This window comes from Pipistrellus hanaki, assembly GCF_964339955.1.
Source record: "Pipistrellus hanaki genome assembly, chromosome: 9".
Lineage (NCBI taxonomy): Eukaryota > Metazoa > Chordata > Mammalia > Chiroptera > Vespertilionidae > Pipistrellus > Pipistrellus hanaki.
This window is the reverse complement of record NC_140511.1, coordinates 26,543,666-26,568,120: the sequence shown is the minus strand read 5'-3', so window position 1 is coordinate 26,568,120 and position 24,455 is coordinate 26,543,666. Positions and strand designations below refer to the sequence as shown.

The 24,455-nt window shown below is 44.9% G+C and overlaps 1 long non-coding RNA gene across 1 annotated transcript; it reads right to left on the bottom strand.

The window, feature by feature from the left end:
• Positions 1-1,604: 1,604 nt before the first annotated feature.
• On the bottom strand, positions 1,605-22,394 carry LOC311628310. Its single transcript, XR_014795994.1, has 3 exons — positions 22,242-22,394; positions 2,894-3,077; positions 1,605-1,826 (listed from the first exon to the last, which is right to left on the bottom strand). It is a non-coding gene; the product is annotated as an uncharacterized lncRNA (long non-coding RNA).
• Positions 22,395-24,455: the final 2,061 nt, after the last annotated feature.

Genomic DNA, 24,455 nt, shown 5'->3' with positions numbered 1-24,455 from the left:
GCTGAAGGGGGTTCTTTCAGAAGAGAAAGTAAACAAAGATAAAAATTATGAACAACAAATACGTAATTATCAACAAGTGAATCTAAAAACCAAGGAAATTAAAAAAATCTGATGAACAATATTAACTGTTGAATATAATAGAATCAGAGGTATGGAAGGGGAGTGAACTGACGATTCTTGGGGAAAAGGGGAGAGGAGGGCGTGGGAAGAGACTCAACATAAACTGTGCACCTATGGATGAGGACAATGGGGAGAGGGGAAAGGGCAGAGGGTGGGGTGGGAACCTGGTGGAGGAGAGCAATGGTGGGGGGGGGGAGGAACATTTGTAATAATATGAAAAATAAAAACTTAAAAAAATAAATAAATAAATAAAAATAAAAATGACAAAAAAAATATAAAAGTGTTAAATAATAATAAAAATAAATAAATAAATAAATAAAATAAATAAATTAAAAAAAAAAAAAAAAAAAAAGAAATTGTTCTTAAGTTTCCACCTCAAAATTCTGGGGGAGGGAGAGATTGGAGAGATACTGACGGAGAAGAAGGAATTGGGTGCATTCAGTGCATGTCTGGTGTCTCGCCATGTCTCACAGAGCGACGTATTAGAAAATTCACGTGCTTTGAACTCTGAGATGCTTCAGGTCCTGCTTCTTGCATTCCTTACCTGCAGGATGTTGAGTATGAAAGTTGCCCTTTCTGTATCACAAATGATGAAAACTGACAGAAACCTCTACTTCACGGGTTATTGTGAAAAGTAAGGCAATGCATTCAAAACCAACATAACACCTGGCACCAAGTAAACATTTAATAAACGTTAACAACCATATTGTCAGGGTGCTTACATTCAAAGGAAACAATGTTGTTGTGTTTTGGTATGTTGTGACTCTTTGGTGCTGAATGAAAAATTCTTCACTCTCCTTAGCAATAATTGAAAAATTAATTTCAATTTGAAATTGAAGGCTCATGCAAGAAGTAGCTTGATTTTTCAAAACTGAAAAAATATTTATTGATTATCTACTATGTGCTAATCATTTTGCAAGGTGATGGGAGAGACCTAAAGAGGCATGCAACACCAACGTACAGACTAGGGGGTAGGACATACAGGCCCAGAGGGGAAGCCCAGTCAGGCCTATGCCGGCTAAGTCGCAAATGAGGATGGACAGGGTGGTGCTCTCATATAGGAGCTTGCCATCTGGCAGGAGTGGCAGGCTGGGGCGATGGATGGCAGGCTCTAGACTCTAAATGATAAGATCCCTCTCCCCAGGTCCGCATGCAATCCCTAACTGCTAGCACTGAGAAAATAAAAAAGAACAATTTTTTTTTCCTGAGCAATTATGAGCAGCCCTGGAGTGAATGAACATAAAATATTGCAACTTCAGGATATGTGAGACCACTGCTTTGCCATTTACCTGTAAAGCCGAAGTCATTTGTCCTATATCTAAAAGGTACAACTCAGTGAGTTTTCAACAATTAGAAAAACCTGCTTTAGAAAGAGCTGTCAGAGGCACTCAGCTGGCACAGAATCCACTGCGAGAGATTTAAGGGCTCGAACCAATTTTCAGTTCAAAGTGACGCGTATTGTCTGGACGTCACCAGTAGGGCACAATGCTTTCGAAGATCCCATGTACTAGTGGAGGGAACAGGCATGCGAACAAATAAATTATGTGGAGAAATAAGTCATGAAACAGCATCCAGAGTACAGCAGCGGAGATGTGTTCCAGGGTCAGAGGTCACGCAGAGCAGGGCTGCTGTCAGAGGAGGGGTGTCGGGTGTCGGGGCTAGTTCGAAGGGAGGACAGAGGATTCAACATACAGACGAGGGAGGACCTGAGAGGTATGAAAGGCAGACAGGGAACTGTAAGTAGCTGGGGACTCTAGGTGGGCTTCCCCTCAGGGCCAACCCAGCTCACACGGAGAGAAAACTGTGGCCAACCCCTCGTGCTTCCTGGTTTACGGGACACTGGCCCAGATTCCTGCTCACCATTATTCAGTGCATCTACTTGTAGCTTCAAGTTTTGATCCTTGTTCAGGAAGCACACGTATTTTAGGTCGTTGCTGCTCATTTTACTTGAGGATGGCTTCCACATGCTTTATCGAAAGAATGTTCTACCTGGCTGGGTATCTCAGTTGGTCAGAACAACATCCCCATATGCCAAGGTTGAGGGTTGGACCCGTGGTCAGGGCACATACAAGAATCAACCAATGAGCCGAAACCGGTTTTGCTCAGTGGATAGAGCGTCAGCCTGCGGACTTAAAGGTCCCGGGTTTGATTCCAGTCAAGGGCATGTACCTTGGTTGCGGACACATCCCCAGTGGGGAGTGTGCAAGAGGCAGCTGATCAATGATTCTCTCTCATCGATGTTTCTAACTCTCTATCCCTATCTCTTCCTCTCTGTAAAAAAATCAATAATATATATATATATATATATATATATATATATATATGAATCAACCAATGAATGCATAAATAAGTGGAACAACAAATCACTCTCTTTCTCTCTTCCCTTACTTTCTCTCTAAAATCAAATTTAGAAAAACAACAACATATATTTTATTGAGTTTTTACAGAGAGGAAGATAGAAGGATAGAAAGCTAGAAACATCGATGAGAGAGAAGCATTGATCAGCTGCCTCTTGCACACCCCCTACCGGGGATGTGTCCGCAACCAATGTACATGCCCTTGACCAGAATCAAACCTGGGACCTTTCAGTCCGGAGGCCAATGCTCTATCCACTGAGCCAAACCGGTTTTGGCTAAAATCAAATTTTTTATAGAAAGATGTTTAAAAAGCAAGAATGCCTGAGTTCCCAACTAAACATCTTATGTTCAGCTCCTCCCTTTCTCTCACTCCCAATGAGCTTTAAGACCACTAAGGCCAGCTACTAAACACTCACCTGTTTGAAAAAATGCAACTCTCCTGGCTTTTAATGATAGCTTTGCAGTGTTTGTTGTCAGTTTTATTTTTTTCTAGGATACATTAGTAAGAATTTCTGGAAATTATCAAGATGAGTCTCCTGGTCTTAACCTCAGCCAGAAGATGGCCTTCAGCTGCATCCTCTTCCTTCCAGACACTGCATTCTGAAAAGACAAAGAAAAAGACTGTATTCTTTATTCCCCTTTTTAAAAATTTTAATTAAACTTAACCGGAAATGTGCAAATTGTGCTTTGATTCCTCCTGTGGCCCAGATTCTCAAAGGAGACTCTATGCCTGCCTCTATTGTTTATGTTACTACGTGAGTTACCAAGCCAATTCTTCTTGCTAGGCAAATACATATTTTTGTGACTTGCCAGGTATCCTGTGTTATTGTTCTTGGCAAAATACTTCATTCCATCACTGTCCTGCCCAGAGGCAGAGAGGACAGAGGACCTGTAGCAGGACCTGGCAATCGGTTACTCCATGTAAGAGTGGAAGGTTTCAGGAATACAAAAAGCATACAATCAAGATAGCACTTCCCTAGGATGTTCAGTGGAAACCTAATGTTGAAGTTTGAGGGAGAGAGGAGCCCTAGGAAGCCCCAAATCTCAGCAATATTGACCATGTTGAAGTGGCAATGTTGCCAGCTTTAGGTCTCAGAGAAGGAACTACAAGCTGCGTTTAGGTGTCTTTGGAGATGGCCACGCATTTACCTAACAAGGAAAGAGATTTGGTGGGAAGAGGGTGAATGAAGAACTGACCTTCAATGGAAGGCCCAGAGAATCTAAAGCTATTTATTGGGCTAAGGATAGTGACCTTTGTTTTCAGCAATGTCGTCCTGGAAAAAGGGCAGAGGGGGCAGGCTGGGAGAGGCAGCATTGTCTCTCTCTAAGACTAAAAGAAGGCACCAGAAGGCACAGATAGGGAGGCAGGGCCTCTGAGCCACCACACGCTTGTTGCTCTTTGTGTCCCATAAAGCCTCATTCTGGGAGGAATTATCTCAAGATGATTATACTCTTCAAACGCCAAGAAGAGTTCTTTAGGGGCCGGTAGGGGTCTTGATCCTCACCCAGGGATCCGCAGTGATGGACTCATCATACCTAGAAAATGGGAGTAGGGGGTGGGCAGAAGGCATCCATCATGTTCTTTGTTACTCCAGGTGGTATCACCAACTTTATTCAGGATTTTTTTTGGGAAATCACTGGGATATGAATGAATAAGGTCAAGGAAATCCCTAAGGATAACTTCAGTGCTCTCAGGGGTAACTGGCAAGCACAGCAACAACATATTGAGAAAAGAGTGATGACATTTGAAACTGAGATATTTTCCCAAACATGTAACAGAAGAAGACTTGTGTAATGTCCGTGGAGATCGAAGAGGAATGGCATGTCACACAGAGGGCATTGGGAATGGTGTCAGCAGCCTTTGGTCCCCCTGTCCTCTTCTTTCTAGACTATCCAAGTGACAGCCCTAAAACACACACCTGGCCGTGCTGCTTCCTACAGAATGCTATTAAGCAGCTCTATTCCTTTCCATTCAGGAAAGTTCACTCCCTTAGCATAACCGGTGGGCCCTTACTGATGTGGTCCTCACCTTTTCCAGCCTCAACTTTGTGCTCATTACCCACTGCCCCACCCCCACCCTGACCCTTTAATGTTTCGCTGTGTTCTTACTGAACTATTCACTTATAAAAGCCATACTCTTTTGCCAAAACTGGTTTGGCTCAGTGGATAGAGCATCGGCCTACGGACTGAAAGGTCCTGGGTTCGATTCCGGTCAAGGGCATGTACCTTGGTTGTGGGCACATCCCCAGTGGGGGGTGTGCAAGAGGCAGCTGATGGATGTTTCTCTCATCAATGTTTCTAGCTTTCTATCCCTCTTCCTTCCTCTCTGTAAAAAAATCAATAATATATATTATATAGTATATAACCATGTTCTTTAAAGACTCTATGTTAGACATACTGTGCCCTTGGCCTGAAATACCTTCTTATGTTCAAGCCTAAATGCAAGAGCCTTCCAGGAAGATCCCCTCAAGAAGAATTAATGACTACACTCCTCTCCCTACTGGCTCCTTCTAAGCAACTATGCTACCCAGTGGAGTTGATGCTTATTAGTAATTGCAGATTTAAATTCCATGGGTGTTTAGCTGGCAATCCAACCCTTGGAATATCCATGGCATATCAAAATGTGCTAGTTTAGCTGGAGAGATGAGGAAGAACCAGCAAAGGAGTTTGTATTATACACGTGCTGGAAGGCAGGTATCTGGAACATGATTACTAGTTAGTGAGAGAATCTAGTCAACCACACACCATTTGCCTCTAAAAGTTACTTATCTCCCTGTGTATGGGTATGTAGCAGATATCTCATAGAGGGATAAAACACTTTGTTTTTAAGCAGCAATGTTACCTATCCAGTGTCATACAAACATTTTATTTAACTCTTACAAAACTCACAAGAGTTTTTATGAAAAGTCCCATTTTTACAGGTAAGGAAATGAAGGCTTAAGTGAAGTGATTTCCCCCCCACATTTACCCAGCTAGCAATGAAGTCAGGAATCAAAACCAATAGAGAATGGAACAGAGAACATGCAAGTAGGACCAGCGATTTCTGAAGTTGGTGAAAATGAATAAAGACTGAAGAAATGTAAGAATGTGATTATTCTTGGCTTTAAAAACAGTTTTGAATAGTTAAATTATGGAGAAAATTATGTTAGAGAAGAATTAGCAAATTCTAGGAGTCTTGATGGTTTCATGATGAATTTTCTAGACCCTGCCCCTCCTGTGTCTGTTCCTCTCCATCCTTAGCCACAAACACCCCTCCATCTCTTCTCTATACGGCCCCTTGGCCCGGGAAACAGCGGACCCTGCTGCTGGAAATCTCGGAAAAGAAAGACACCCACACGCATGTGTGCATTCGGGAAAAGGGAAGAAAGTGGGCCAGAAGATCACCCTAGGCTCTTGCCCCAAGAAGGAACCAGTTTCTTGCTCCTTAGAAAAATCTCCTCACTAAGGCATAAAACAGAAGGACTGCCAATTCTGTTTAAGTAAAACCCTTGTCCTCGATTATCATATTTCAAATTGGAATCACATCCTTCCCCCACGCCCCCCGCCACCCCGCCCATGGCCCCTGCCCCATTGCACTTTATTTTGTGTGAAGTCCCAGTGGGGAAATGTGAATTCCACTGATTAAACGGCGCCTGTGACAGGCCTGCCACCAGCTAGTTCTGAGAAGACACATCCAATTAAAACAGACAACGTTTCAAAGACCCCAGTAGGACATATAAAATTTAGGTCAGTAACTGCATAATCCACAAAAACAACCCCGGCTGCCTCCTCTCCTGCCTCCCGCCTCTGGAGCTGTGTGTGCTTGGAAATATATAATTGGATTCAAATGCTCCCCCAGCCAACTTCAGTGTTTTGGGTGAAAGCTGGCCTGGGACTGCTGGGTGGCTGGTGGGCTCGCTGCACGTGGGACGTGTGATTCAATAATGAAATCAATCCTTGGAGCCCACATCCCATAGTGACAGTAAATCCCACCCACCTACCCTGAACATCAATGACGTCGTCCCAGGAGACCCTCCGGCCCTCTCTGGGCCCTTCACCCGTAAAAAGAGGTGAGCTGCTGGATGTTACACTGCCCCTTGATGCTCTCATGTCCACACTTGTCGGCTTCCGCAGAGCCTTTTGGAGACAGATGCTCTCGCAGGGAATACAGGTCCCTCCCTCCCCCCTCATCAGCTGAATCTGTGTCCATTTCCTCCCCTGGACGCCTCTGAGAGAATGTCCAGATGCCTGGGTGACAGAGAGATGGGTGCCTGCAAAGAGGAGCTCCCCTCAGCCAAACGAGTTGCGGAGACTGGCTTTCCCCCCCACGCTGGCTGCTGCTGAGACAGCATTGTGCTGCCCAGAGAGACAGCGCTGTTTTCTTCAACAGGAAAGTCAGTCCTGTGCGTGGAGCAGCGGAGAGAAAGCAGGCTGGCCGGGTCATGTCGGGGGAAGAGGACCTAGAGAATGTCTTCTCACACTCCTCCTCTCTCCAGCTGGCCTGTCCCGCACGAGACTTCTGGCAGGTGCCACGTGTGCTTGAGAAACCCTTCTTATCCTACCTTTTTCCACGGGAGCAAAGAGGGGACAGACTTAGGAGCAGCCACCTGGTTTTACTGACAGGCCAGCTGGTCCAGTACTGCAGCCTCAAGAGGGCCCATGAGACCGCAGTGGAGTGGGCTATGGCCACTCATCCTCAGTGAGTCAAACTCAGCTGCGGGGACCTATTCCTGGAAAGACCTTAAGCATTGTTTAGTCCACTCTCTCCAGTCCTCAAAGGAGGAAACGGAGGCCCGACAGGGGAGGTGGTGGACCAAGGATTACTGGCTTGAAGATGCTCACAGTTGGACAAAGACAGTGGGATGGAATCAATGAAAGAGAAACACCACAAGACCTCACACATTTGTGGATAATAAAGATCATTATAAACTGATGAACCAAAAGATAGATACAGAGACAGTAAAGCAACAAGCAGATTGTCAAATTTCAGCGGGGAGGGGAGGAGGATCTGGGGGAGATAATAGATCAACTGAAGGACTTGTATACATGCATATAAGTACAACCAATGGACATGGAACTCTGGGGAGGGAGGGGATGTGTGAGAGGGAGGGAGGGGGGGGGAAATCAATAAAATATGTAAATAAATAAATAAATACAAAAAACAACAACAAAAACAACAACAAAAAACAACAACAACAAAGACAGTGGGATGGAACACACACAGGACAGTGTACAGGTGAAGGGTTGTAGAACTGTGCACCTGAAATTTGTGCAATTTCGTTAACCAATGTCACCCCAGTAAATTCACTTTTTAAAAAAGCAACTTATCAGTATGGGAGGATCTTTTAAGGTTGCTCTGAAGACAAGAGGGAAAGAAAAAGTAAAAATGTATTTGGCCAATGGATCTAAGTAAACAGGAGAGAGAGGTAAATAATACCACAGGCACTGTGGCCAGGGAGAGGGCCAGCTGGCATCTGACGCCTCCCCAAGGCCTTTGGGTATTGGTTGGGATCGTCTCTCCTTCCCGAGGCAGTCGTGACAGTTAACAGCCTCCCCGCTTTATAGCACAGAAGGCAGAGGCCCAGGGAGGGTAAGGGATTTGCCCCGGATCAGAGCAGAGTAGCTACTGAAATAAGGACAACCTCCTGAGTGCCATCCCCTCCGGCTCCACGCGGTGCTATTTCAGGATAGGGGACTTCAGGCCAAGGTGAAGGAAGGACGATGGTTTCCCTCTTTATTCTTCCTGAGGCCCCAGAATCAACTGCTAAAAGGCTGGGGACCCACTGTGCTTCCCAGCAGATGGTCTGCAGAAGGAAATAGCCCTGCCTGAGCCCCTCTCCCAGCCCGAACCCCATCCAGAACAGGACTCGTGACAGTCCCAGGAGGCTGGGTGTTAGAGCCACAGCCCTCAGCAGGCAATTCGCTCCAGTTTCAAAGAATGTTCCCAGGTGAGATGGCTGTGGGAGCTCAGACCTTCGCATGGGACCTACTCCACTAGCCTGATGGTTGGAGGAGTGGTCAGACCATAACTGCGGACTTAAGGTTCCTGACGCGTAGCTGTCTCAACCTGCTCTTGGCTTCTTTCACTTGAAACATAAAAGGGCTGTGCCCAGATTGCTGTGCCCCAAGACCAGGACTGCTGACCACAGTGCCATGCCCACGGTGGCCAGGTAACTGCAATAGGCCCAGAATGGCATTTGTGGGCAGTGAAGCCTCTATGCAGCTGAAGCCTGTTGTACCTCTGAGATCATCTCCCCGAGAGGTGATGTCAGCCCTTCCAGGTGGTGCATGTCCAGCAGAGCGGAGCTGGAGGGAGCTCTCCTGGGATGGCAGGTGGGGTGGCTGCTGGGGAGGGAAGAGGGGGGAAGGGTGAATGGAAAGGAAGAGTCATCCTGCCTCTATTTATGACCTGACAGTAACATAAGACAGGGGAACATGAGAAGTGTCATATGAGGTCACACACTTCATTCACTTACTCTAGACTCTCTCCCTGGCATTTGTCCCTGGGGACCTGCTGGCCTTGAAGCCATCCCCTCAGAGTCAGGGGTGCTCCCACACGGCTGGGGAGGGTGGGCGGTGGGGAGAAGACTCCGGCTCCAGGTCCAACCTCACTGCTCACTTGCTGTGTGACGTCACCTTTAACCTCTGAGTTTCAACTTCCATCCTGAAAAATAAGTATTATGATATTATGATACTTGCCCTGCCAACCTCATGGAAGTTTTCTGAGGGATAAAAACCCCACGAACTGGTGTGAAAGTGTAAAGCCGTGGTGTGGTCTGTAGACCAGCTGCCTGTCTGCAGACCATTTGTTACTAATTCCACAGAGGAGCGTGCGCCAGACGTAAATCAATGGTCACTGAGCACAGTTTAGTCCAGAAGACAGTTCATTTATCACAAGCCTTCCTCGTTGAAGGAAGCAGTACTGGGGAGAGTGCTTTACCTCACTGCACATCTGCAGACACTCCATGTGTGGCTCTCTCTCATCTCAAACACCCTTGCCTCAGCTATCCTGCGGTCCCCTAGTCCCTCCAGCCTACCCTCCTGTAGGAGACCTATTCATTGTTCAAGATACATCTCCCACACACATCCTGCAGTAGATCCAGTCCCTTCCTCCTTGTGCCTCTGCTGTGTGGCCATTAGGAGAGCAATATCTGTCCCGCAACTAGTCTGGGACATTTTTGAGGTCATATTCATCCCTGTGTCCAGACTGGCACAGAGGAGGCACTCAACATTGTACTTGTTGAATAAAAAAGAGTTAAAAGATATGACGTGTTGCTATCTCTCTGCCTATTTCTTGTGTGGGAGCCATGAAATCTGTTAGTCTGAACAGCCCCCAGGGGTGGTGGCTGCGATGCAGTCCTGCCTGGAGGCTGGGAAGTAAAGGAGGCAATGACCCTTTGAGACTGAAAGATTCTAAGGAGATTATTCATTCAACATGCAATCATGAGTCACCCACCATGTGCCAGGCATGGTGTAAGGCATTGGTGATACAACTATGAGCTAAAGGCAGAAGCTGCTCTCCAGAACCTGCAGCACATCCACGCATGTCAATATTAGCTTGCTGAGGCGGAGTGAGGCCTGTCTCTGATGCCTGGGTGTCCACCCTTGGTCGTCTGCCCTTGATGCTGGGCTAGCTGACTTCTTTGTTGGCTGGGTGTTAAAAATATGAAATTGATCCCAAGTCTTGCTTCCTGAAGAACCTCTCAGGGTCTCATCTGGGGTGAGAAAGAGAACTGCCATAGAAGGCAGAATGGAGACTTGGAAGAATAACAACAACAACAGAAAAGGTGGGAGGAGGGGATGGAGAAGAGAAGTTTGAGCCTTTTCCTCAATTCATAGCACATTTTCCCTTGATCTACCTGGCTATCTCTTGTCCTATCCTGAGATGCAGCCCCTGCGCTTGTTAGTCCCGCCCTCTGTGTACATTTTACATCATGATGGCACTTAGCAAACTCCTTTGTAATTACTAATTTTTATGTCTCTTCTCCTTCTAAGCTGTGAGCTCCATGAAACACAGACCAATTTCCTCTTCCTCCTCCTCCTCCTCCTCCTCCTCCTCCTCCTCCTCCTCCTCCTCCTGCAACCTGGGCATGTGCCCTGACCAAGAATTGAACCGTGACCTCCTGGTTCATGGGTCAATGGTCAACTATTGAGCCATACCAGCTGGGCCTGGAAGTCATTCTTGACATCTCCTTCCCTATCATGAGTCATTCCTTATTCAGTTATCATTACATTCAATGGATTCTGCCTCTTTAATGCCTTTCATTTCTACCGCTATTGTCACTGAATTCATAGTTTATCCTCCATACCATCTTGGGTTGATGTACTGGGCTGCACTTCTGTCTGGCTTTGATTATGATTTCAGACTCACCCTCATGATGCTAACAACCTCTGTGGGTAGATCCAGTGACCTCCCACCCCTACCCTCAGCCCCACCCCACTCTGTGAGCTCTCCGGCCCCTGAGTTGCCAGTCTGTTTCTGATCATTTCAGCTTCTACTTGTCTGGAAGGGCTATCAGAATAAATGAGTGAGCAGGTGCATTAATGAATGAATGAGTAAATTTCTGCACAGAGACCCAGGACCCTAATCCTACACTGTGGTTCTTAGATATGCACTGCTACAGCTCCCCTCCCTCCAGGCCCGATCTCCCTGATGTAGCCCATTCTCCAAAGTAATCTCAGCCTTCCTTTCTCTATCCCCAAATCAAAATTTTCCTCCCCCATGAGGTGGCTGAGATGGAGAAAGGGTACAGGCAAGGCCTCAGGAGGCATGAGATTTAGTCCCAGCCTTGTTCCCTAATTCCTGGGTAGCTCGTCAGCTAAAAGTGTCTCCTTCCAGAACTGCGTGAGGCTTAGTAAGGTCATAAATGTAACAGGTAGACCATGCATAAGAGCTCAAGGCCCAGAGAAAGGAGATGCATTTCAGAGGAAGGCTTGTTTCTATCTGATGCCCCAGGCCTGCCTAGGTTACTAAATTGAAGACCACTGCTTCTTCTCTGCTTTTCCCAATTTCCATACTGAAGCTGGGATTGGTAATGCAGTCCTCCTGACTAGAACTGCTCATAGAGCAAGTCCTAGGCTTCCTCTAAGGCACTTTGCCTTGTTTTATCTTCTGTGATCTTCGTAATATCTTTCTGAGTCAGGCAGAGCATGTCCCAATATCCCCATTCTATCACTAAGGAAATCGAGTTCAAAAACTTGCAAACACTTGTTCTTGATCGCAGAACCATGACTCAGTGCTAAAAAGGTATTGCTACCCCTTGTAAACAAGTTAAGAAAATTGACCAGGGGCCTTCACTCCTTTCATTGCTTCCCTTTCTTCCTTTCATTTATTGGAATGTTGTGGACACGAAGAGACAGCTCAGGGGCACGGGACTTAATCCAAGGTGATGCAAGCTGTCTTTGATAGAGACACAGACCTCACAGAGAGCTCTGGGGGCCCAGGGCAGGGAGCTGGCCTGCCACCGTGCCTGAAGACAGAAACGTGCATCTTTCAAAAGGACACGTAAGCTTTATCCAAATACAGCACACGGGGAGGGGAGGAAAGCCATCATCACCTATACGAGAACCTTCAGTCTGTCCATCATGCATTAAACTTGATGTAAAAAGCGCCTAGGGGTGAGAGAGATGGGCAGGTACTCACTTCCGGTCTTCTCTCTTGGGGTCCTTTTCAAGAGTGGCTTGTCAGCATTGCCTTAATGACTGGCATGCCTCTATTAGGATAACTGGGTGGGTCTAGACCTGTCCCAACAACTGTGGGTGAAGATTCTCGGCCCTCTAACATGCAGAAGAGACTATGGTAAGCTTGTTGCAGACAGATTCAGGCAGGCCCAGACAGCTCCTAAAATGAGCCCTAGCTTACCCAGGGGATGGCTCAGAAGTTCTCCTTTTCCAAGGAATCACCCACAGAACACCTCTCAGCCCAGCTCCCTCCTACACACCCAACTCCCTGCAGCCCTTGAGGATCCCCCTACCCAGCTGGCTCCCTTGACTAGGAGTCCCTTAGCCTTTGTGAGCCATATGTCCCATGTTCTTTTCTTAAAATAAATAAATAAATAAATAAATAAATAAATAAATGTATGTATTATTGATTTTTTATAGAGAGGAAGGGAGAAGGATAGAGAGTTAGAAACATCAATGGGAGATAAACATCGATCAGCTCTTCCTGCACACCCCTTATTGGGGATGTGCCTGTAACCAAGGTACATGCCCTTGAACTGAATCAAACCTGGGACCTTCTGTTTGCAGGCTGATGCTCTATCCACTGAGCCTAACCGGTTAGGGCTCTTTTCTTTTTAAAAAAATATATTTTTATTGATTGCAGAGAGGAAGGGATAGGGAGATAGAAACATCATTGATAAGAAAGAATCATTGATTGACTGTCTCCTGTATGCCCCTTAGGGATTGAGCCTGCAATCCGGGCCTGTAACCTGATGGGGAATGGAACCGTGACCTCATGGTTCATAGGTCAACACTCAAACCACTGGGTCACACATTCATTTCCACTTGGTTCTAAAGGGATCTGATGATGGCACACTCGCCTGGGAGAAGCGATTCACAAGCTCCACTTCACAGCTCTAGCCTCAGTTCCCACAGCTGTAAGCTAAGGGGAAGGATCAAACCTACCCTGACCATCTCACAGACCTGTTATAAAGATGCAATGAGATCATCTAAGTAAAAGTGTTTTGCAAGTTCTAAGCTATGATTATGCTGATGATTATCAGTATTATGTTCACTGACTAGTTTGGGCCTGGAAACCCAGGAAACAAATCCAGGTGGAGTGTGGAGATAATTTGCAGGAAATGAGGTACAAGGATCATGGGGATGTGCTGATGACAATGTCCCTGATTCCCATTTTAGGGGTAGAAAGAGAAGGGGATTCTTGTATTTTCAGAGGCATGCCATAGAGCATATCCATGTGCTCTTTCTGGAGGGAGAGCGACATAATAGAGGCTCTGCTGCCATTAGTTCCCTGCCCACCTTATGCTATTCCTGGGAACAGCCCTGCACTCCCTGACACTAATTGGTTCTTATCACAAGTTCAGCTGCTCAGTAGAAGCTCTAAATGGCTGGGAAGAGGTTGTATTTCTGAGACTCCCAGAATGGGACCCACAAAGGGAAGAGACTAAGAACCAGCTGCAGTTCTATCCCCAGAGCTGGGCCCATCTTAACCACTGGACCAGGTTCCATCTATTCAGCAGCTAAGGTTCCCAGTGAAAGAGGACCTAGACATGCCAACTCATTCCATGGTTTACAGGGCCAGCTTTATGAGCCACACCACATTGGGTGGATTTGAGAACCAATTCAAAGCAGCCTTGTGTTCATATCTAAGCACGATTTCCTGGAATGACTTAATATTAAGAGTTGAGGTTCTAGAGTAAGGTACACTTGGACTCCAAGTCTAAGTCATCCAGCCACCCCCAGCTTGTTAGGCCATCCACCAGCATGTTAAGCCATCCACTTGCAATTTGGGAGAATCTAAAACAGTTTTTTACTTTCCAAATAGCAAAAAAAGAATAGTATTAACCTCTTCGGGTAGTTGTGAGGAATGAATGAGATGTGGAAGTGCCTGACAAGTAATCAGTATTCAATAAATTCTGTGGTTCTGAACTTCTTGGTCTAAGATGGTTTCACTCTAGATGTTAGAGAAGGCTCAAGATTATAATTATTTGTCATAAGGTAATTACTTCAGTTGCTCAAGCTAGAAACTCAGGTGTCATCCTTGACTCCTCCCTCACCTTAATTCACCAAGGCCAATCAGGCAGGCCTGATGGCCAGATATCTTTTATATATGTTCTCTTTGAAGGCCTCTTTATCAATCCAAGCCATTATGATATGCTCCCTATATTGCCCCCTTCATTGATCAGTTTATTCATCAAAGACATGCACACAATTAAACAGTTAGAGCTCATCGTATGAGATGACCAGTGTTTCCATAAGAAACAAAATGATGTGGTACTGGTCAATGTACCATTTAGACCAAGCATGTCAAAGGCAAAGGCTAACATGGGACAAATAAACGAGGCATGGGGCCCGAGGGCTGTGAGTTTGACATGCTTGATTTCGACTACTGAAATTGCTGAATGTGACTTGAGGATCCCCTTTGCTCCTAGTGGAAGAGGCTCTTCATGGTCTGGGTCCTGCCTCTCTCCCCAGCTTTCCTTCTTGATTCTCTCTCACATGGTACTTTGCATGCTCATCAAACAGAATCATTCGTTGTTTGCTGGACAAGCCATGCTCTGTGTCTGTCTTTGCACATATGATTCCCTCTGCTTTTATATGTCTTGTTTCATTGAGATTTAATTGACATACAATACCATATAAGCTTAAGGTGTACAACATAATGATTTGACTTACACATATTGTGAAATGATTACCACAATAACTTTAGTTAACATCCATTGTCTCATATAGATTAAAAAAATATTTTTCTTGTGATGAGAACTATTAGGATCTATTTTCTTAACAACTGCTTTTACTACCTTTCACCTTCTTCACTTAGGAAAATCCTTCTAGTCCTTTGGACTCAGCTAAGATTTTACTTCCTCTGGGAAGCACCTCTGGCTTTACCGACCCCCCTCCCTCCACACACACACACACCACCACAACCACCACACCTCAAGGATAGATAAGGTGTCCCTCTCCCAAGCTCCCAGGAAATCCCTTTTAATTCTTTCATAGCACCTGTCACTCAGGGTTCATCAACTTCTTTTATGTGTTAGTCTTCCCGGTAGATAGTGAGACCCTTGAGGACAAAGATACTTTTTAAATATATATATTTTATTGATTTTTTTATAGAAAGGAAGGGAGAGGGATAGAGAGTTAGAAGCACCGATGTGAGAGAAACATCCATCAGCTGCCTCCTGCACACATCCTAATGGGGATGTGCCTGCACATGCCCTTAACTGGAATCAAACCTGGGACCCTCCAGTCCACAGGCCGACGCTCTATCCATTGAGCCAAACCAGTTAGGGCAAAAGATACTTTTTAATGCCTTTTTGCTTACTGCACTCAGAGTGGTTACTGCACTCAGAGTGGTTCCTAGATGGGTGCTGCTAGCCATGCCTCGAGATATCACTGACCTTGGGGAAGAGCACATCAGCTCTAGAATTTCTGCACAGGACATATATATCCACTGAGCCAAACCGGTTAGGGCAGGGCTGCCTTAGAGCCTTTGCTTATTTTAACCAGAATTCAGTGGACAACGGTGATCACTGTGAGTTTTTAGCCCCAAATACTTCTCCAAGGCAGTGCAGTTGGTTTGGACTGATTTGAGGTGCATTGCAGTGTTTGTGATGCTAGGTCTATTTTGAATTTACCCTTATTTCTAAGGCACAGGCAAATAGAAGCCTGAGGAGTTTTCCAGGTTCTCTTGTCAGCACAGTGAGATTGGTGAGATCTACTTAAGTCCTGAGCCTCTTATCAGTCGCTTTCCACTCAGTTGCTCAGCCTGGCTCCTTGCTGCTTATGAAGAGACAAATGCTTTGAGACCAGAAGCATCTCAGATAGTCACCTTCACTTTTTTGTGCTCCCCTTTCCCTTGATCCCTTTATTCCTGGCTTCCTTGTCTCCCTTCCTAAACTGACTGAGCTGGCAAATTTCTTTAAGGGGAAGCAGGATGGAAAGCCAGGTTTACTTCAAGGAGTTTCTTCTTTTCTCTGAGACCGTGGTCCCTCAAGTCCTGGCTTCTTCTATAGCCTTTGGTCATTTTTAGAGTTTAGCTATGGTGTTGCTTGCTTGTTTGTTTGTCAGTGGGAGATTTGGCTTGTTGCAAATTAGCCTGATGTAGCTGACACTGCTGAAAATTAAGTCAGTTGTTTCTCTTTAAAAAAAAAAAAAAATTCCAGTTTCCCTGGACGGGTGGCTCAGTTGGTTGGAGCGTCATCCTATACACCAAAAGATTACGGGTTTGATTTCTCGGTGTGATGCTCATGAGAGGCAGGCCATTGATATTTCTCTCTCTCCCTCTCTTTCTCTCTCTCCCCCACCCCCTCTCTCTAAAATCAATAAAAGCATATCTTCAGGTGAGGATTTAAAAAAATTCCACTTAAAGTTGGTTTTCATCTACAGAATTATGGATGAGTTTTAAGACGATAGAAATTTATCTAAATTATTGCCTCTCTATATAAAAGTCTAATATGCTAAGAATCCAAACGTTCAACCAGTTGCTATGATGTGCACTGACCACCAGGCAGCAGATGCTCAACACAGGAGCTGCCGAGCTGCAGTGACTTGGCAGAAGCAGCTCTCAGTTCTCAGGTGATGTACCCCGAAACCAGAGAGGAGGGGGGTTGATTTCTCGTTTGGCTGTATGATTCCACCTTTGGCCATGGGTTATGTTGCTGCTGGGGCACTGCTGGCCCCAAATCTGGTTTACTGCACACTTGTGTTTGTGTTCCACACCCTGTATGACAGCATCTTTGCACTCTGGGAGGCCTCGGGGGATGTCAGAGATCCAGTTTTGGCCCAATCCCCACAGGCCAGGCTGAGGGACCCCACCAGCTGGAGGGACCTCACTCCCTCCACAGATGCCATGTAGGGACTGTAGAAGGTTGGCTCCAGGAAATATCCAGCTGTTTCTCCCAGTCCCACTCCGCAGGCCACCTTCTCATTAATTTCCTTTCAAGGGGCATGAATCTGTGCACTGGGTCACTAGTATAATAATAAAGATTCATTATGAATCAAATTCAACTATATACACTTAGGAGTTAGGAGTAAAAAAAACAACATTTAAATAGTATGAGCAATTCTGCTTAATAAACCAACCTTCTTACTAAGGGTGTTCTCCAGAAGAAATGGGAGATGGGAGACATGAGCCTCGTGTTCCCTAAGTCAGCTCCAGTGCAAGCTATTTGCCACAAGGAATGTGATTCTGGGATAAAAAGCACAGTACGTCATTTGTCTAAGAGCCAGCTACCTTAGCTGAATAAATGGTGACTTACTTCTGTACAGGTTGCAATGGTCATGTTGGACTTTGAGAAATAGTATCTCAGTCTCCAAAATGATACCTTTATAAGAGATTTTCTTTGCTATTTTAAATTCTATGCAATTTTCACCTTGCTTGCTAACTCTCAAGGTCTGTGTCTGTGTCAAGTTTAACTCAACCCATGGGGCACCCATTTTTCTGCTCTAATTAACTCACAGGCCCGATGCGGAGGAAAATAACCTTCATGGGAAAAGGGGCGTCATGCCCTTCGAGAAGTTTGGGAGCCACCATCAGAAATAAAAGAGGACAAAAATCTAGAGGCATGGAGCCTGGAACTAAAAAAAAAAAAAAAAATGCCACTGAAAGACACCGTGATCTTTCATTTCCAAGTTGATCTGTTTAATATCTTGTCCTTGGGTGATTGGACTAGAAAGGGCATCTCCGGATGAAAGGAGTAGGCAGGGAACCCTCAGCAGGATGCTGGGCTTCATCCAGTTTTTTCTTAAGATTTGTGGACAGCCATCGCCAGCTTGGCTCAGTGGGTAGAGTGTCAGCCTGAGGACTGAAGAGTTCAAGGTTTGATTCTGGTCAAAGGTATGTACCTTGGTTGCAGGCTCAATCCCCGGCTGTGGTTGGGGCATGTGCAGGAGGCAACCAATCAATGTGAACAATGTTTCTCTCTCTCTCCCTCTTTTCCACTCTCTCTAAAAATCATTGGAAAACCTGGCTGACATGGCTCAGTGGTTGAGTCGACCTATGAACCAGGAGGTCACGGTTCAATTCCATTCAAGGTGCATGCCCGGGTTGCAGGGTCTATCCCTAGTGCGTGCGTGTGTGTGCGTGTGTGTGTGTGTGTGTGTGCGCGCGCGCGCGCGCGCACAGGAAGCAACCAACCCATGATTCTCTCATTGATGTTTCTATTTCTCTCCTTTTCCTTTCCTCTCTGAAATCAATAAAATATATATATTTAAAAATAAATAAATAAAAATATCATTGGGTGAGAATTAACATAAAACACAAAGGATTTGTGGGCATATATTTTAATTGCATAAAAATTCACTTAAAAAATAAAATTTGATAAGCTGTTTCAGATGGGAGTGAGACCCTATGCATAATGCAAGATGAGAAATGTGCTTTTTCTCTGAGAGAGAGGTAGGGGAATACTGAAGAGGGAGTGGTGGGAGGAGAGGGTTGGATGGAGGACACAGGGGAAAAGAGTCAGCCAGGCAGAGACCAGGTGTGGGAGAGTCCGTGCTCCTCCATGCTAGGGATGCTGACAGAGGCTTTTATAAAGAATCATGCTCTACAATATCTCCGTTAAAGGGCTGTCACAACAAGTACCACAAACTGGGTGGCTTAAACAACAGAAATGTGTTGTTTCACAGTTCTGGAGGCTAGAATTCCGAGACTAAGGTATCAGTAGGGTTGGTTCCTTCTGAGGGCTTCAAGGAAGGATCTATTTCATGCTTTTCCCCAGCTTCTAGTAATTTGCTGAAAATCTTTGCCATTCCTTAGCTTGCAGAAGCACCCGGATCTCGGCTTTCATTTTCACAGGACATTCTGGCTGTGTGTGGGTCTGCATCTAACTTAATGTGTCCCTATAAGAATTTCCCCTTTTTATAAGGTCAACAATCATATTAGATAAGAGCCCACCCTAATAATCTCACTTTAACCTGACTACTCCTGTAAATAACCTATCTCCAAGTGAGCTCTATTATGTGGTGCTGGGGGTTAGGACACCAATATTTTTTTCTGGTGGGAGTGGGAGTGGAGACACAATTCAACCCATAACAGCCTTCCTCTTACTCCTCACTGAATCACCTGTTGAGCTGGATTCCCTCAGAACTCCCGTGGTGAGGGCCATGCGCAACCACAGGTAACATGGGCACAAGCAAGAGCTCAGGGGCTGGAGGCCATGGGCTCACAGAAAACTTGAGGAAAGGTTTCACACATCCACTGGCCATCCACTCGGGGTTATAGACAACTTCTCAGAACATACAGTTGAAAGCACATGTCAATTCACAATCTTGCTGCAAGTGGACAGGCCTCCACTAGGCCAATTCAAAAATTTGCTCCTGGAAGGGACATCTTATGGTAAAAGAGACTGGTTAGATCCTTTTTAGAATAAGATACAAAAGGAAAAGAAAAGGAAGATTTTTTTTTTGGTTAAACAACTGACTAAATGCAAAGACAATTGATGGGCAGTCAGCAGGTAGAAGTTGGGTGATTAGATTCTCAGAACAAAGCTTATAATCTCATTAAAGTTGACCAGAAAATGAAGGTAAGCATTTTATCATTCCTCAGCCAGACTTAAAATGTTTTTTCTCTTGTAGGGGTTCTAACCTATTTGGCCCCAGTTGACAGCTGGGCCGTATTCTAAGGATCTCAGGCTCCAATGGCACCCCTTTCACAGGCACTTTTTCACCTCCTCAGTCTTAGCATCTGCTCCAAGCTCATGTCCTTCATAGTTCACAGGAACAGCTCCTGCCCAGCCTTCCTCACTCTCCAAGAGATGGGAGTCACCCCCTCCTACAAAATTCAGACTCCTTGGAGGCCCTGTGCATTCATTCCTGCCTCTCTCTTCTTTCACCTCAGTCCATCTCCTGTCTCACTCTCCTCCATCCACACTGGCCACCTTTCTGTCAATTCTTTGCTATGTGGTGATGGTGGGGGAGGGGGGGAGGGTCTTTGAACTTGCTGTTACCTCTGCCTAGAGTGTCTTCCTCAGAGCTTGCTCCTCACCATTCAGAGCTCAGTTCCTGTGACATCCTCAAAGGCGCTTTTCCTATCCAAATAGCCCTCCATCTTTTTATTTTGTCGACTTTCTTCACCCATCATCTGCCTTTATCGTATCTTTTCCCTTGCCTACTCCTCTTCATCCAAACCTGTAGAGAATTTTTACGAGTTCATTTGAGCCCAACTGACTACAATTGCCGGGAAGCAAAATCTCAACAGATTGAGAAAATGCTCCGGTAAATGGCAGTTTTGCACCTTATTTTAGACTTTAAAATCAAAGGAAGACACGAGGAGGCTATGTGAAATCCTTCTATTGTAGATTAGGGAGATAAGAGAAAGTAGAGTAGGAACAATCTGAGATAAAAGTAAAATGAATAGACACATATTTCCTTTGCATTGGTAGGTATAGGATAGTTGCACTGCACATTTACAGCACAAAGAGATGGTATGTGGAGGAACAAGATAACAATGAGAGGCTCTGTGGTCTCATGATCTGGTGGGAGACGGTGCCCTGAAGGATTTGGCAAAGGGGGACTCCTCTGACATTGCAAAGGTATGTCATCTGTTAGTGTAGATGCAAAAAAGACAATAAGCGGGTTCAGTGAAGGGAAACACTGACCTTTGTGAAGGAAGATAACAGGCTCACATGACTACTCACCATGACTAACGTTTAGTGAGGAAGTCTAATTTCAGACCATCCGATGTCTGAGTTTGTAAGGATCGCCCAGGAGCCTCCCCTGCGCTTGTCAGGCTTAGTCTGTGGCCCCTTTTCTGTCCACATGGGCAAGGAACTTGTCTGTTCACCACAGTATCCAGGTGTCTGGTACATAAAATGGATGCTCAATACATTGTTGGTGAAACTTTAATAAACATAAGTTAGTGAATGTTGAGTAAATATATGGAGAAACTGTGGCTCAGAGTAGTTGAGTACTTTGCATAAGATCACACAGTGTTAAGTGGCGGAATGGGGAAACTGGTTTGACGCACTCCACAGCCTCTAATTCCTCCTTGCCATGTTTATCTCTTAGTCCTGTTGGTTCAATCCTACTTTGTAGCCTGACCACATATGTGCTAACTTCCCTCTACCCCCAGGTCACACATTTCTTCTGATGCGGTCGGTCCCTGGACAGCCCTTTGATGCCCAATTTGCTATGAGCTGGTTGCTCTTCCTCCCAAAGCACAAAATACTCACAGGGCAACCCCAAACATCTCTTCTTCCCCATGTTTTTCATTCCGTACTCCTGCAAAAAACAATCATTCTACCCCTTCTCTGGAACCAGGCTGTTCTAGGAGCTGCTGTGCCATCCCTGCTTCTCTCAGTTAGGGCTTTCAGTCATAGCATTACTTCATCTTATTTCCTCTCAGCTTCTCTACAACACAAATAAATCAATAACCTCTTCCATCTTTTCTCTTCATTAGCCTCTTCCCTGCAGGGCCCTGCTCACACCTGCCTGGTCCTGTCCCTGACAACCCATCCCAGCTGAGGACAAGTATTAGCATATCAAAAATTCCAATTTACATTGTCATTACTCCCACTCAGCACAACACCTGAGGCTCAAATCCAAACAGATTTTGAGGCCTATGGTTTCCTGGATGATGTTTCCATATAAGGTGCCTGGCTTGATACAGAAACACAAACCCTGTGGCAAAGTCTCCCCAGCCTTTCTCTGTAAACTCCGCCCCAGATATGAAGAAGGCAGATGGGACTTGCCTGGCCTTGCCCTCTCTCAGATGTTAGTTCAGGACAAGTCTAAAATTAGCCCCACCCCCTCCTGGTGCTAAAACTCAGCTGGAGCTGGAGCAACAGGGGGGCCAGTTACTTTTAGAAGCTGGCCCACTGGGGCTTAGAGCTGAGCAACAGAAACAGGTGATGGAAACTGGGCCCAAAACCTGCATGGCAGGAAAGAAGAGCCAGATCAAGTTCAGAAACTGAGATCAAAATGTCAGGTCCAGGGTCCAGGGCTGCAAATCCAGACTGATGTCATGGTCACGGGCAAATCAAGGAGAACAAGCACAAAACCAAGCTGTGTGGAGCTGACTCTGCACGTGGAGGTATGGTGGGAACTGGGGGAGCAGGGGGGGCATGCAGGACGGGAAGGAGAGAATGGCTATTAGGTACTCACCGTGTGCCAGTTGCTTTATATATGGTGTCTCATTGAGTCTCATAGGTTCTCTTATTTTGCCTCTTTTACTGTTAGATAGATGGAATGCCAGAGATGTTCAGTAACTTAGTCAATGTCACACAACCAGTAAATGGCAGAGCAGGGATTCAACCCATAGCCTGTTTATCATAACGCTTGGCACTTTCCTCTATGCTGTCTTTACCAGTAGCAGGAAGGGACATTTCAGATCCACCCACAGCCCAGGGGGATGTGCCATCAAGTTGACTCACTGATATTTCTCACCCTGGGTTGTAGGCCAAGTCCCTGGGGCACTCTGACAGAAATAATAATGCTTGAACATCTTCACCACCGCCACCACCCCTTTCTAAGTTAACTGTTCTGGGGCAGGGACTAAGAATAGGTATTTTACAATCTCCTGGGAGCTTCTTTTGTGCCACCTGGGAAGACAAACAAACAAATGAACAATAAAAACCTAGGCTTAGTGCTGTGTTGCTGATCAGTTCCCCTGGGACAAGGTGGAGAGATAGGAGAAATGGGTGGTGGTAGATATTTATGCCCCAGTCCCCTGGGTTCCACGCCTGCCAAGCAGGCCACCTGACCAGCACTGGCACAATTTTGCAGCAATTTGTAGTTGAGGGTGGTCTTCTCAAATTCTGAAGTCAGAATTGAAAAACAGCATTAAAACTGAAAGGTCAAATGTTAGACATAGTCCAGAGCAAGGATGATGGGCCAGATACAGAAACTAAAAAATAAATAGCTGAAATAAAAATTCAATGGATGGTCTTAAGAAGCACAAAGGAGATGAAAGAAGGAAAGGTCAATGAATTAGTAGATCAGCAGAAATGATCCAAACAATATTTGCAATAATACCAAAAGATATTATTATATTATAATTAGAGTCCCAGGAGGAGAGGAGAGAGAATGACACAGAAACATATTCGAATAAATAATGGATGAAAAGTTCATAAATTTGGTAAAAGACAGATTTCAGACTCCAAAACCTCAATAAACACCAAGAAAGATTAACATAAAAAAACAAACAAAATAAAAATACTTAGGCATATCATTGTCAAAGTGCTGAAAATCAACAAAACAATGCTGAGAAAATTAAAGATGTAACTAAATGGAGAGATTTACCAAGTTAATTGATTGAAAGATTCAGTGTTGTTAAGATGGCAATTACCAAGTTGATTTATGAATTTAATACAATCCTAATAATAATTCTATGCTTTTTTCATCAAAATTAGCATGCTGGTTCTAAAATTTCTCTAAAAATGCAAAGAACTTAGAATATTCAAGAAGTCTTGAAAAAAGAAGTCAAGGTTGTAGACTTTTACTACATGACTTTGAGGTTTACCCTAAAACTATAGTAATCAAGACAGTGTGGTACCAATATAACTCAGTCCCTACCTCCACCCTCCTGCATAATCAACAAACAGATTGATAGAAGAAGAGTAAAGAACCTAGAAATAGACCCACATTTAAACATTTATTTTCAACAAGGATGTCAAAGCAACCCACTGAAAAAGGAAAGTTTTTTCAACAAGTGGTATTGAAATAACTACTACACCAAATGTCATCAGAAGGATATAAAAGGACTGAAACTCTATGCGTTGTTGGTAGGATGGGAAAATGATATGAGAGCACTGGAAAAAATTTGTAAATAAATATTGAACTCTGGTTAATAACATTTGGGAGGAATCGATATCTACAACTTACTTTGGAACACAATAACAACATTAATTAAATGAGTTACTGGATGGACAGAGAATCAATACGTAATAAAAAAATATAGTAAAATGTCAATTGAAGGAACTACATGGTGAGTATATGCATGTTAATTGTAAAAAATTTTCAACACATCTCTAAGTCTGAAATTGTGTGATAGAATGTTGAGAACAAACATTGGGATAGTTGGCAAATTTCCCATGAGAGTCGTGGCCCTGGGGAAAGATCCTGGAATCTAGCTGATGTATAGGGGAACAGGGTGGACCAAGGAAGCTTCGGGATCCAGAAGAAATTGGCTTTCTTTGCTCTATTCTAACTTTGGCAATGAACCTGGGGGCTGGGGCAAAACCACACACAAGTTCCCCTTGCATTCCATAAGACCCCCCTGGCTCATGCTCTCTGCACTTGCCTGGTTTACCGGATGGTGACTCAACAGATCTGTTCTAGAAATCTGGAACTGGAATGGGGCGGTCTGACACTATTTAC